Raw genomic sequence first — 15,289 nt, 5'->3', positions numbered from 1 at the left:
CTGTAGGGCTGAGACTACTAAAACCAAATGTAAAGTTCATTTGGAAGATTGATAAGTTTGTATACTAGGCTTTTGCGAAACTTCTCAGGAAATCAACAGGGTCCCAGCAAGTGGAAATAAGGCTGTGTCAAAAGATTTGTAGACCTGGGAGCAGGGGTTTTCTACCTCCTGGCCATAGATTGCCTGAGCTCCGCCTCCTGTCAGATCAGCAACAGCAGATTTTCATAGCAGGAATCCTATTGTGAAGTGAGCTTGAGAGGGATCTAGCTCCACATTTCCTTATGGAAATCTAACTACATGTTAGAGAATGCTCAAGCTCTGCAATATTTACATTGTTGCCCCTACATAAGGAATATATGCCTTAAGATAAAACTAATACCCCCTAGCCCTCTTACCCCATTGACTAGGATTCCAATTCTGCAAGGCCCAGGAGGAGAAATTGAGAATTAGAGGTTTCACCCAGAAGAAATAAAAAGATTTGGTTTGCGTTATCAAAATTTCTGTAAATTCTGTGGAAATTTTGAGGATGGATTAGGCTGGATTTATTATTAGCAGTGGACATGCCTCCAATATTCCTTTAGCATGCCATCTCAGTGGATTTTATCTGATTGGCTCTTGTAGGATTGGACTTAATGCTAGCTTATGCCAAATGTCATCAAAAAGCCAGAATCCTACTGCAGTAATGTAAAGGATTATCATATATACTGTAAAGGATTATATGTAATCTTTTATATATAATATATAACGTAAAGACTTAAAAGTGACAAGAATACTGGATTGGTTCTATTCCACTCTGCCCCGTACTAGCAAGACAAGATCCAAAATAATCCCTTCTCCCCAGGAGTAATCAGTTGATGAAGTTAAAACTATTTGAAGAGCTTTACTGGCCTGGCAAGAGAAGATGAATTGAAATGGGATCCCACGTTAGTAGAGACCAGGTAATCACTGTTTTTTGGTGTGTGGGGGGGGGTTTGGTTGGTGTGTGTGTGTGTGTGTGTGTGTGTGTGTGTTTGAGACATAGTTTCACTCTTGTTGCCCAGGTTGGCGTACAGTGGTGCGATCTCAGCTCGCTGCATCCTCCACTTCCCAGGTTCAAGTGGTTCTGCCTCAGCCTCCCAAGTAGCTGCGATTACAGACGCGCGCCACCATGCCCGGCTAATTTTTGTATTTTTAGTAGAGACAGGGTTTCACCGTGTTGGTCAGGCTGGTCTCGAACTCCTGACCTCAGGTGATTCACCCACCTCAGCCTCCCAAAGTGCTGAGGTTACAGGCGTGAGCCACCCACGCCCGGCCAAGACCAGGTGATCACTGTTAACCCTTAGAAGTTGAAGTTGGCAGGGTTAATAAACGAGCAAGATAAAATTTGTGTGTGAAGGGATCTGGCAGGAATTTCAAGCTGTAGTTAACTAGATACTAGGTGCACAGAAATAAAAACACAATAAAGTCTTTTTGCCAAAGACACCTTTAACTATTGAACTGTTGTAGAAAGATAAATACCCAAACATACCAGAAATAACAGTTGACCAACATCATGGGTTTGAACTCTGTGGGTCTCCTTATAGGAATTTTCTGCCTCTGCCACCCCTGAGGCAGCAAGACGAGAATCCCCACCCCACTCAGCCTACTCAACATGAAGATGATGGAGATGAAGATTGTGAGCCACTTTGATGTAGTAAATAAGAGTTTTATTTTAACGGATACACATAATACATATACAAGTTTTGTGTTACCTTTGTTATTGGTAAGGCTTCTGACCAATGGGCTGTTTAGGGGGCTCCCAGTCAAAAGATGTGCTCAGCTAGGTACAGAGGATTACATGAGAACCAGGACTGTAAGACCTCGAGAAAAAAAACGTGCTAATTGTCTTCGTCTGGAGAAATAGGCATGAGTTCACAGGTATCTTCTGGACAGATCAATATCTAATCATCTTCATGGTTAAAGGGTTGGAGCAGCAGGATAGATTGGTAACAAAGCAAAGGAACATATCCTCAACATGAATATCCACTCAAGTTTAAACATTACCACAACTGAGCTCCAATGTGAAACATACTTTGATGGGAATAACTGCAATATTAAGTTTCCTTGTGAAGGGGGACAGTAATTTGTTCTCACTGAAAATAACATTCTGTGGATTTAGTTTCTTGTCATTCCTTTATGGGACCTTATATCCATACCTGTATTGTACCATGTGACTTGGCTTCTGTACCAGAGTTCACTGGAGAAAACCATTTCTATATAGTTAATAGAAACTATACATACTGTTTTTATGGATTTTGTTTTGAGACAGGGTCTCACTCTGTCCCCCAGGCTGGAGTACGGTGGTGTGATCACAGCTAAACTGCAGGCTTTTTTTTTTTTTTTTTGAGATGGAGTCTCGCTCTCGCCCAGGCTAGAATGCAGTGGCGCAATCTCGGCTCACTGCAAGCTCCGCCTCCCGGGTTCACACCATTTCCTGCCTCAGCCTCTCCGAGTAGCTGGGACTACAGGCGCCCGCCACCACGCCCGGCTAATTTTTTGTGTTTTTAGTAGAGACGGGGTTTCACCGTGGTCTGGATCTCCTGACCTTGTGATCCACCCGCCTTGGCCTCCCAAAGTGCTGGGATTACAAGCGTGAGCCACCGCGCCCGGCCATAAACTGCAGACTTAAACTTGTGGGCTCAAGTGATCCTCCCGTTTCAGTCTCCGAAGTAGGGAACTACAGGTCCAGCTTTTTGTTGTTGTTGTTGTTGAGACGGAATCTTGCTCTGTTACTGTGGCTGGAGTGCAGTGACATGATCTCAGCTCACTGCAACCTGTCTCCCAGGTTCAAGCGATTCTCCTGCCTCAGCCTCCCGAGAAGCTGGGATTACAGGTGCCCACCACCACGCTGAGCTAATTTTTGTATTTTTAGTAGAGACGGGTTTTCACCATGTTAGCCAGGCTGTTCTTGAACTCCTGACCTCGTGATCTGCCCGCCTCAGCCTCCCAAAGTGCTGGGATTACAGGCGTGAGCTGCTGGGCCCGGCTGAAGAGATTGTTTTTAAAAATACTTAGGAATTATATGTAACTAGCTTAACCATCAAACCTGTTAAATTAGTGGAATCAAGCTCAAGTTACTCACTAAAATTTTTGAAAAGTTTTTGTGGAAGATTTCAAAATTTATTTTAATGTTTAATATTACTAATAGCTTATATTTTATATTTTCCTTAATTATTTTGTGTAAAGAAACTGCAGGGGTTTTGTTGTTTGGGGGGGTTTTTGGTTTGGTGGTTGTTTTTTTGTTTTTTTGTTTTTTTTTGTTTTTTTTGTTTTTTTTGTTTTTTTTTTGGAGACGGAGTCTCATTCTGTTGCCCCAGCTAGAGTGAGTGGCATGATCTCAGCTCACTGCAACCTCTGCATCCTGGATTCAAGCAATTCTGCCTCAGTCTCCCAGGTAGCTGGGATTACAGGCATGAGCCACAACACCTGGCTAATTTTGTATTTTTAGTAGAGGTGGGGGTTTCAACATGTTGGCCAGGCTGGTCTCGAACTCCTGGCCGCAGCTGATCCTCCCACCTCGGGCTCAGCCCTGCAGGGGTTTTTTACTGAGTCCATTGTGGGTACCCCAAATCACCAGTTTACCCCCAGTGTACCTCACCGCTATTGTCATTTTCTGTGTATGCCTTGATGCACAAAAGGTTGGGAAGCTCTGCCCTCCATTGAAGCCCATCAGCTGATGAGCTTCCCCTTGCACGTGGGGCTTCCATTCACAATCTGTTTCTTTTTTTTTTTATTTTTTATTTTTTTTGAGACGGAGTCTCGCTCTGTCTCCCAGGCTGGAGTGCAGTGGCGTGATCTCGGCTCACTGCAATCCGCACCCCTCGAGTTTCCGCCATTCTCCTGCCTCAGCCTCCCGAGTAGCTGGGACTACAGGCGCCCACCACCACGCCCAGCTAATTTTTTGTATTTTTAGTAGAGACGGGTTTTCGCCGTGTTAGCCAGGATGGTCTCAATCTGACCTCGCGATCCACCTGCCTCGGCCTCCCAAAGTGCTGAGATTACAGGCATGAGCCACTGCGCCCGGCCACAATCTGTTTCTTTCTTAAATATGAACAGATAATCAAGGATCACTAGGTTTTAAAACCTTCAAGAACAAAGATGGGAACCTAAACAACCAATTGGAAAAGGGTATTAGGTTAAACAATAACCAGAAAACACTAATCATAAAAAATATTGCTAAATTATACTTAATTAAAATTTAAAAAGCTTTGTGCTGCAAACGATAACATCAAGAAAGTGAAAATAAAGCCTTCTATAGGGTTTGATAAGAAGGAGAAGGACATTCTCAGGGGAGAGGGGACCAGGAATAAAAAGGTCTTTGGGGAGAACTTAGGGTGTATGGTAGAGAGCCTGAGGTCCACATGGCCAGGTTCCACGGACACGCAATGGTGCCATTGTCACATGCCAGCCTGGGAGCCATACCACCTGGATTTGAACCCAGATTCTGCCTTTTAGCACTCATGCCTCGGTTTTTCCTTCTGTCAGTGGTGCTAATCATAGTACCTGTACCTCCTTCATAGAGAATGTTGTGAAGAGTTAACATAAGAAAAGTACTTAGAGGAGGGCCTATTATTTAAGATAAATAAGCTTAATGAAGATGTGCTATTATTACTATCATTGTTACTACTACCTCTTCCACTAGAGAGTCCTGGGAATGGGCCTGGGTTGACAAGAAAGGCCTTAGAATCTCAGGTTACAAAGTTTGAACCCAAAGGAACAAAAGAGAAGGCCAATTTTAGCTGAAACAGGATAAAAGTGTTTAGGACAATGAAACCAGTAGGAGTACGTAGGCCTGCCCTAACACGTCTCCATCTGGATTACGGTCCCAGCTAACGGCTTCTTTCATCATCACACTCACCCTAAGACACTGTAGTTGCTTGTCAATTACCTGCCTCCCCAGCTGGACCATGTCTGTGTTACGGGTGCATCTAGTGTCTAGTGCAGTGTCTAGCACTAAGTGCTCCGCAGATGCTCTTCTGATGAATGAAGGAATAGATGAATGGAGTAGAATGATAGAGGCAAGAAGAGTCTATAGGGAGCCCAGCCCAGGGGCAGGCTCTGGGCTAGGATGAAGGCAGAGGGAGTGAGAGAAAAGTAAGAAATGCACTGGCCATCAGAGAAATGCAAATCAAAACCACAATGAGATACCATCTCACACCAGTTAGAATGGCAATCTTTTAAAAAATCAGGAAACAAAGGTGCTGAAGAGGATATGGAGAAATAGGAGCACTTTTACACTGTTGGTGGGACTGTAAACTAGTTCAACCATTGTGGAAGAGTGGTGATTCCTCAAGGATCTAGAACTAGAAAACCATTTGACCCAGCCATCCTATTACTGGGTATATACCCAAAGTATTATAAATCATGCTGCTATAAAGACACATGCACACGGCCGGGCGCGGTGGCTCATGCCTTTAATTCCAGCACTTTGGGAGGCCGAGGCGGGCGGATCACGAGGTCAGGAGATCGAGACCATGGTGAAACCCCGTCTCTACTAAAAATGCAAAAAATTAGCTGGGCGCAGTGGCAGGCGCCTATAGTCCCAGCTACTCGGGAGGCTGAGGCGGGAGAATGGCGCGAACCTGGGAGGCGGAGCTTGCAGTGAGCCGAGATTATGCCACTGCACTCCAGCCTGGGCGACACAGCAAGACTCCGTCTCAAAAAAAAAAGTGGGAAAAGTGGTCAGCCTGTAATCCAACATTTGGAGGCCTGGGGGATCACCTGGTTGGGATTCAGACCAGCCTGATCTACTAAAAATACAAAATTAGCCAGGTGTGGTGGTGTGTGCCTGTAATCCCAGCTTCTCGGGGGGCTGAGGCAGGAGAATCGCTTGAACCTGGGAGGCGGAGGTTGCGGTGAGCCGAGATCGTGCCATTGCACTCCAGCCTGGGCAACAAGAGCAAAACTCCATCTCAAAAAAAAAAAAAGGAAATGTGGCACATAGACAATAGACACCACGGAATACTATGCAGCCATAAAAAAGGATGAGTTCATGTTCTTTATAGGGACATGCATGAAGCTGGAAACCATCATTCTCAGCAAACTATCGCAAGGACAAAAAACCAAACACCACATGTTCTCACTCATAGGTGGGGATTGAGCAATGAGAACACTTGGACACAGGAAGGGGAACATCACACACTGGGGCCTGTCATGGGGTGGGGGGAGGGGGGAGGGGTAGCGTTAGGAGATATACCTAATGTAAATGACGAGTTAATGGGGACAGTACACCAACATGGCACATATATACATATGTAACAAACCCGCACGTTGTGCACATGTACCCTAGAACTTAAAGTAAAATTTAAAATAAATACACTTGTCTAGAAGACGGGAGACTTCATTATATTCCTCTCTTTACAATTAATTAATGTAAGACCATTTAAAATATGCCTAATTTTCCAGGCATTGGTTTGCTTTTCTATAAAATGGGAGGATAAAAAATAACTTCCAAATTCTTATAAATCTAAGAATCTTTGCATTTAGATATGGAAATTCATAATTATTGAGATGGAGTCTCGTTACTATGCAATATAGCAAAGTTGGAAATAAATTATAAATTTTATTTCATTTATATTGATCAATAAATTGTTACATTTCAAAAAAAAATGCAAGAGGCATTTGGAAAAAAGGACAAATAGGAATTTGTGAAAGACTATGGGAGTTAATGGGAAAGGAAGGGTTGTTGACTGCGAGCCTGGGCTCCTGGATGCTAGTGGTGGCCCTGTTAAAAATGAGAAGAAAGAAATTGGTTTGAGGAAGAAGATTTGCCCTTGACTTTACCTTTGTTGAGCTTTATAGAAGTTACTGGTGATAGCTCAAGCCTCTAATCCCAATACTTTGGAAGGCTGAGGCAGGCAGATCACTTGAGGCCAGCAGTTCGGGACCAGCCTGGCCAACATGGCGAAACCCCATCTCTACTAAAGTACAAAAAAGAAACCTAGCTGGGCGTGGTGGTGTGTGCCTGTAATCCCAGCTGCTCAGGAGGCTGAGGCAGGAGAATCACTTGAACCTGGGAGGCAGTGGTTGCAGTGAGCTGAGATCATGCCACTGCATTCCAGCCTGGGTGACAGAATGAGACTCTTGTCTCAAAAAAAAAGTACAAGAATGTTCATAGTAGCTTTATTCATAATACATCCAAACTGAAAACAACTCAAATGTCCTTCAACGGGAAATAAATTATGGTATATTTATATAATGAATAGAATACATCAATACAAATAGGGAACACCGGCTACAATTGGTTACAGGGATGGATCTCACAGACATAATGTTGAGTGAAATAAACCGAACACGGAAGAGTATGTAATACATGATTCCATTGATATGAAGTTCAAGAACAAGCAAAACTAACGGTTGTTGAAAGAAATCGGAAGAGTGGTTGCTTCTTGAGGTTGTATTGCCTGGGAAGGCGTGTAAAGAGAGCCTTTTGTTGTACCAGAAATATTCTGTATCTTGATCTACGTGTGGCTATACAGGTGTAATCATATGGAAAATTCATCAAGCACTATAATCAAAATTGTATATATACATTTAAAATTCTATGTTGTTCAGTATATAAATTATACCTCAATTAAAACTTTAAACTAGGCCGGGTGCGGTGGCTCCTGCCTGTAATCCCTTTGGGAGGCTGAGGCGGGCGGATCACAAGGTCAGGAATTCGAGACCATCTTGGCCAAAATGGTGAAACCCCATCTGTACTAAAAATATAAAAAACTAGCTGGACATGGTGATGCGTGCCTGTAGTCCCAGCTACGCGGGAGGCTGAGGCAGGAGAATCACTTGAACCCAGGAAGCTGAAGTTGCAGCAAGCTGAGATTGCACCACTGCACTCCAGCCTGGGGGACAGAGTGAGAATCCATCTCAAAAACAAAAAATAAAATAAATAAAATAAAACCAAACCAGGAACAATCAGAGAACAAGATAGAGCTCTTAAAAATTAAAAACAGGGCTGGGCACGGTGGCTCAGGTCTGTAATCCCAGCACTTTGGGAGGCCAAGGTGGGCAGATTACTTGAGGTCAAGAGTTGAAGACCAGCCTGGTCAACATGGTGAAACCACCGTCTCTACTAAAAATACAAAAATTAGCCAGGCGTTGTGGCACACAGGTAATCCCAGGTGCTCGGGAGGCTGAGGCAAGAGAATTGCTGGAGCCCAGGAGATGGACGTTGCAGTGAGCCGAGATGGCACCACTGCACTCCAGCCTGGGTGACAGAGCAAGACTCTGTCTCAAAAACAAACAAAAAAAATAAAATAAAACCAGGAACGATAGGAGAACAAGATAGAGCTCTTAAAAATTAAAAACAGGCCGGCTGTGTGTCTCGTACCTGTAATCCCAGCACTTTGAGAGGCTGAGGCAGGTGGATTGCTTGAGCTCAGGAGTTTGAGACTACCCTGGGCAGCATGGCGAAACCCTGTCTACACAAAAAAATATGAAAATTAGCTGCAGGTGGTGGTGCTCACCTGTGATGTCAGCCACTCGGGAGGCTGAGGTGAGAGGACCGTTTGAGCCTGGGAGGTCAAGGCTGCAGTGAGCTGTGATTATGCCATTGCACTCCAGCCTGGGTGACACAGTAAGACCTTGTCTCAAAAAAATAAAAACACCATCGGCCAGGCTCATGCCTGTAATCCCAGCACTTTGGGAGGCCAAGGCAGGTGGATCACTTCAGTCCAGGAGTTTGAGATTTGGGCAACATGGCAAAACCCCAGCTCTAAAAAAACACAAAAATTAGCCAGGTGTGGTGGCACATGCCTGTAGTCCCAGCTACTTTACAGGCTGAGGTGGGAGGATCACCTGAGCACAGGAGGTCGAGGCTGTGGCGAGCTGAGATTGTGCCACTGCACTCCAGCCTGGGCAACAGAGCAAGACCCTATCTCAAAAAAAAAAAGAAAGAATTAAAAACATTATAGATGGAATTTTAGTTCAATCAAAGGTTGAAAGGTAAAGTTGAGGAAACTCCCAGAAAGTATAATAAAACACAAAAACCAAAGAGATGGAAAATATGGGTAATAAAAAATTAGAAATTTATTCCATGAGATTGGGAATAACAGAAGTTGCAGAAAGAGAGAATGTGGAGGCGAGAAAATTATTTCAGATATGGTACAAGTAGATTTCCCCCAACATCATGAATGTCACCTCATTGGAAGTCACCATAGTGAAAAGGCCTACTGTGTACCCAGCACACAAAGCCATGTTGTGAAATTTAAGAATACAGGTAGGGAAGGAAAGAGAAAGAGAGAGAACACAGTTCTCATTCAAAGAAATAGAAAACAGAATCAGAGTGGCATTGAAACTTTTCAAAAGCAACACAGGATGCTAAAAAACAGTGGAGAAACGACTACAAAATTCTGAAGAAAAATTATTATTATTATTATTTGAAACAGGGTCTCGCTTTGTCACCCAGATGGAATGCAGTGTCTCAATCTTGGTTCACTCACTGCAGCCTCGACCTCCCGGGCTCTAGGGATCCTCCCACCTCAGCCTCCCGAGTAGCTGGGACCACAGGGACGTGCCACCACGCCCAGCTAATTTTTTTGTATTTTTTGTAGAGATGGGATTTTGCTATATTAGCCTAGGCTGTTTCGAACTCCTGACTCCTGAGTTCAAGGGATCCACCTGCTTCGGCCTCCCAAAGTGCTGGTATTGTTACAGGCATGAGCTACTGTGACAGGCCAAGAAAAATTATTTTCAACCTAAAATTCTAAATTTGAGAGTTGAATAAGGACATCTTAAGGCATACAAAGACTTCCCTTCTTAAAAAAAAAAAAAAAAAAAGACCGGGCGCAGTGGCTCACACCTGTAATCCCAACACTTTGGGAAGCCAAGGCAGGCGGATCACCTGAGGTCAGGAGTTCGAGACCAGTCTCAACATGGAGAAACCCCATCTGTACTAAAAATACAAAAAATTAGCCAGGCGTGGTGGTGCATGCCTGTAATCCCAGCTACCTGGGAGGCTGAGGCAGGAGAACTGCTTGGGAGGCAGAGGTTGCGGTGAGCCGAGATCGCGCCATTGCACTCCAGCCTGGGCAATGAGCAAAAACTCTCTCAAAAAAAAAAAAAAAAAAAAAAAAAGATACCCTGGCCAAGTGCAGTGGCTCACGCCTATAATCCCAGCACTTTGGGAGGCCAGGGTAGGCCAGTCACGAGGTCAAGAGATTGAGACCATCCTGGCCAACATGGTGAAATCTCGTCTCTACTAAAAATCTAAAAATTAGCTGGGCATGGTGGCGCACACCTGTAGTCCCAGCTACTCGGGAGGCTGAGGCAGGAGAATCACTTGAACCCAGGAGGCAGAGGTTGCAGCAAGCCGAGATTGCACCACTGCACTCCAGCCTGGCGACAAAGTGAGACTCCATCTCAAAAAAAAAAAAAAATACCCTATGCAACTTTTGAGGAATCTCGTAGATGATGTGCTTTGGCAAATAAGGAAAATGGAACTATTGTTGTATTCAGAGACAATACTGAGAGGCTTTCACAGGTTTGAAGTAGTCAAAGAAAATTAGATATACGCACATAAAAAATTTAAAAAATGAAAAAAATTTGAACTCTAGGATATAAAACAATATTTGTAGGGAATAAGAAAGCCATTCATGGCTGGGTGCCGTAGCTCACACCTGTAATCCCAGCACTTTGGGAGGCCAAGGCAGGCAGATCACTTGCAGTCAGGAGTTTGAGACCAGCCTGGCCAACACGGTGAAACCCCGTCTCTACTAAAAATACAAAAATTTGCCGGGTGTTGTGGCGGGCGCCTGTAATCCCAGCTACTCGGGAGACTGAGCGGGGAGAATCGCTTAAACCCAGGAGAAGGAGGTTGCGATGAGCCAAGGTCGTGCCATTGCACTCCAGCCTGGGTAATAAAGCAAGACTCATTCTCAAAAAAAAAAAAAAAAGAAAAAAGGAAAGTCATTCATGCTATATAGTAGTACGTGTCTCAAAAATGAACAATACTGAGATAGTCAAAATAAGTAAACACTTCCTATCAACTCTGAAAAGTATCATATCCCTTTTTTTTTTCTTTTTTTTTTTTTTTTTGAGACAGAGTCTCGCTCTGTCGTCCAGGCTGGAGTGCAGTGGCGCGATCTCGGCTCACCGCAAGCTCCGCCTCCTGGGTTCACGCCATTCTCCTGCCTCAGCCTCTCCGAGTAGCTGGGACTACAGGCGCCCGCCACCACACCCGGCTAATTTTTTTTTTTTTTTGTATTTTTAGTAGAGACAGGGTTTCACCGTGGTCTCGATCTCCTGACCTCGTGATCCACCCGCCTCGGCCTCCCAAAGTGCTGGGATTACAAGCGTGAGCCACCGCGCCCGGCCTAAGTATCATATCCCTAAATGGTGAAGCTGGGAGGAGGAAAACCATGGGTGTATGAGAAAAGCATGTTCAGTCCTCAGGAACTGATTTCACTGAAAGATATGGAAACTGATTATACTTGACTTGAAGTAGAATAAAAAATAAATGTGCAAAAAAAGTGTATGTAGTTGTGTGCACGTGTGTCCTAATATTGGCATGCTTTTCGTACTTTTTCTGCTTAAATTTTTGCTTTCAAAGGGGTTAGTTAATGCTTCCGAATTTCATGTGGTCTGGGAACTCTGAAAACAGGCTCCTCTGTTTGATGTCCCTCTTCTTTTTTTTTTTTTTTTTTTTTGACACGGAATTTTGCACTTGTCGCCCAGGCTGGAGTACAATGGCGCCATCTCGGCTCACTGCAATCTCCACCTCCTGGGTTCAAGCGATTTTCCTGCTTCAGCCTCCAGAGTAGCTGGGATTACAGGAACCCACCACCACGCCCGGCTAATTTTTTGTATTTTTAGCAGAGACAGGGTTTCAATATGTTGGTCAGGCTGGTCTTGAACTCCTGACCTCTGCTGATCCACCCACTTCGGCCTCCCAAAATGCTGGGATTACAGGCGTGAGCCACCGTGCCTGGCCAGTCCCTCTTATTTCTACTGAGAACTTTACATGGCTCAGCTGTGTGGCCTTTCAGGAAATTTAACTACACTACTACTGATCAAAACTGAACTGTCAGGAAATCAAGAAATGGACAGAGGAGGAGTTTGTTATAGCTCAAAATAACATGGAAAAGAAAATGAAACTCTACTTAGAATCAGCAAAGGATATGAGAAAATAAAACTCATTCTGAAGGATCCGGCTGTGTTTATGAGCTGCAGTCTTGCTAGTGATTTAAGAGATAGGCTTGTTCTGGAGGATTTACATTAGCAAAAGTTGCAAACCTAAAGTGTAATATTGTAGATTTAAAAAGAAAATACAAATTTCATGCTGTATACAGAGCAGCTCTATGAACAAAGTGGGGTTTTTATTGTTGTTGTTTTTTGTTTTTTTCTTTTTGAGATGGAGTCTCGCTCTGTCGCCCAGGCTGGAGTGCAGTGGCGCAATCTTGGCTCACTGCAACCTCCGCCTCCCGGGTTCAAGCAATTCTCCTGCCTCAGCCTCCCGAGTAACTGGGATTACAGGCATTCACCATGTCGCCCAGCTAATTTTTGTATTTTTGGTAGAGTCGGGGTTTTGCCATGTTGTCCAGGCCGGTCCCAAACGCCTGACCTCAAGTGATTGGCCACCTCAGCCTCCCAAAGTGCTGGGATTACAGGTGTGAGCCACCGTTCCTGGTCTGAACAGTGTTTCTATCGTTTTAAATTTGGTAAGGCCGGGTGCAGTGGCTCACACCTGTAATCCCCGCACCCTGGGAGGCCGAGGCCGGTGGATCACCTGAGATCGGAAGTTAGATACCAGCCTGACCAACATGGAGAAACCCCATCTACTAAAAATACAAAATTAGCTGGGCGTGGTGGCGGGCACCTGTAATCCTAGCTACTCGGGAGGCTGAGGCAGGAGAATTGCTTGAACCTGCGAGGTGGAGGTTGTGGTGAGCCGAGATCACACCATTGCACTCCAGCCTGGGCTACAAGAGAGAAACTCCATCTCAAAATAATAATAATAATAAAATAAAAAACAAGGCTCACTGGAAAGGAATTACAGATGTTTCTGACCCTTGTTAAGGGATTAATAAGATTTACAGAGTTAATGGTGCAGTCTGGATCTGAGGGCTGGAATCAATTTCCCTGAGACACTCACTTCCATCCAGCAGAAAGTAGGAGGGTATCCAGCGAGTCACTCTCTGACCGGAAACTGCACCAGCAGGTTGCTGACTCAGGCCAAGGGCACCTCCAAGCCCTCATCACCCTCAGTGCATGAATCTTCACAGCAGCCATTGGAGCAGGGCCAGGCTTACAAACGGCCTTTCATGCCACTTACCAAGAGTGAGTGTTCACTAATTTTTCTGCCCCAGGCAGAGGAATAAATGACAGTGAATTTCTTGGCATTCTCTCCTGAGAGAAGTACAGTGAGTTCAAAATGTAGAGTCAGGTAAACTTTGCATTTCTGTACAGGTCCAAGTGCAAATATAATCACATGTGTGGGTCTGCCTATTTATTATCACATCATTGAAAAACAGCTAGATGAATGAAACATTTATGTGAAGTTTAAAGACAGGGAAAACAATACCATATTTGTGGAGACACCTACATATGAAGTAAGGTGATAAAAACAAGCATGAGGATAATAAATGCAAAGAGAGGTGTATATATATGGAGCTTCTGCTTGTATTTGTATTGCTTTATTTTGTAGTCTGAGTGATAATGATAAGGGTGTTTCCCATTCTGTATATTCTTGTGTGTGCTTATATTTAATATTTAATAATATTTAAACATTTAATACTTTTTTGTCTCAAAAAGTATTTTACCTTTTTCTGAGTTTTATTGGAGTATAATTTACATGCCTGGCTGGGCATGGTGACTCACATCTGTAATCCCAACACTTTGGGAGGCCGAGGCGGGTGGATCACTTGAGGTCAGGAGTTTGAGACCAGCCTGGCCAACGTGGTGAAACCCTGTCTCTACTAAAAATATAAAAATTAGCCGGATGTTAAATTAGCCAGATGTGGTGATACGCACCTGTAATCCCAGCTACTCAAGAGGCTGAGCATGAGAATCGCTTGAATCTGGGAGGCAGAGGTTGCAATGAGCCGAGATTGCGCCACTGCACTCTAGCCTGTGTGACAGAGCGAGACTTCATCTCAAAAATAAATAAATAAATAAATAAAATAAAATAAACATCTACATGCAAAAAAAGTACCCTTATTCCACAATTCAATGAGTTCTGACAAGTGTATAGTCACATAACTACCTCTGAAACTCATGATTTAGAATATTTTCATCACTCTCCAAAATTAAAAATATGAAAGCTGAAAGGCAAGTATTTACACTTCAAGCCATGACAGAAAATGATACTCAACCAGCTCTCCCTCAGTAAACAGCTATAAAGCTGGACAAAACACATGAAATAACTGTTGTACCTCAGGCAGCACAGCACTGTGATCCTTCAGCAAAGGGAACGAACAAAACGAGCCTGCATGCCACGGCTTTCTATCTGGAGCCAATTTCTGGACTGTGGTGTCTGAGGGGTAGCCCAACCAGAGGACAAAAGTCTCCCTGACTTAAGAACATGGAAATCAGAGTTCAGGACTACCTTGTGTCTGGAATGTGTAGGGCAGATTACCAAAGAGAAAGAACCATTGCCAAGGAAGACCTCCAAAAATCTGCGTCGGGACCCTGTTGAGTCTTTGTCTAAATACTAAACTACACATGCACAGAACAAGTCTCCAAGAGGCTGGGCAATGAACAATTACCAGAGAAAGAACAACTATCATTTAGCTGAAAGCTAAATAACTACCGAATCTCATACAGGTCTGAAAGATGTTCAAGTTTCAACTAGCCAGAGTGGAAATACTTTACAAAAAATGAGGCCACAGCAGACATCTCAGAAAGACCCCATCTTAGGAGAAAGTCTAATCTAGCCGTAGAGTTAAAGGTTTCTCTAGACCCACCATAACAAAGCTAAAAAATAAGTTTCAAAAGTATTAAGCTAATTCCCAAGTAAATTAAGTCCCTGACAGAAAAAAATCCAAAAATCTATCAAGGAAGTTAAAAAAAAAATCGGACACTCAACAATTTAGCATCCATAATGTCTGGCATATAATTTAAAAATTACTAGATACAGAAAGAAGCAGGAAAGTATGATCTATAATGAGGAAGAAAATTAGTAAATAGAAATACACCCCAAAATGATGGAAATGATGTTATTATCAACAAGGAATTTAAACCTGCATTATAAACACATTAAACTATTTTAAGGAAAAGACGAACACAATGAGAGAACAATTGGGAAATGTCAATAGAAAAATGGAAAATGCAAAAAAGA

This window comes from Hylobates moloch, unplaced genomic scaffold, assembly GCF_009828535.3.
Source record: "Hylobates moloch isolate HMO894 unplaced genomic scaffold, HMol_V3 SCAFFOLD_13, whole genome shotgun sequence".
NCBI lineage: Eukaryota > Metazoa > Chordata > Mammalia > Primates > Hylobatidae > Hylobates > Hylobates moloch.
Note: the sequence above shows the minus strand (reverse complement) of the source record.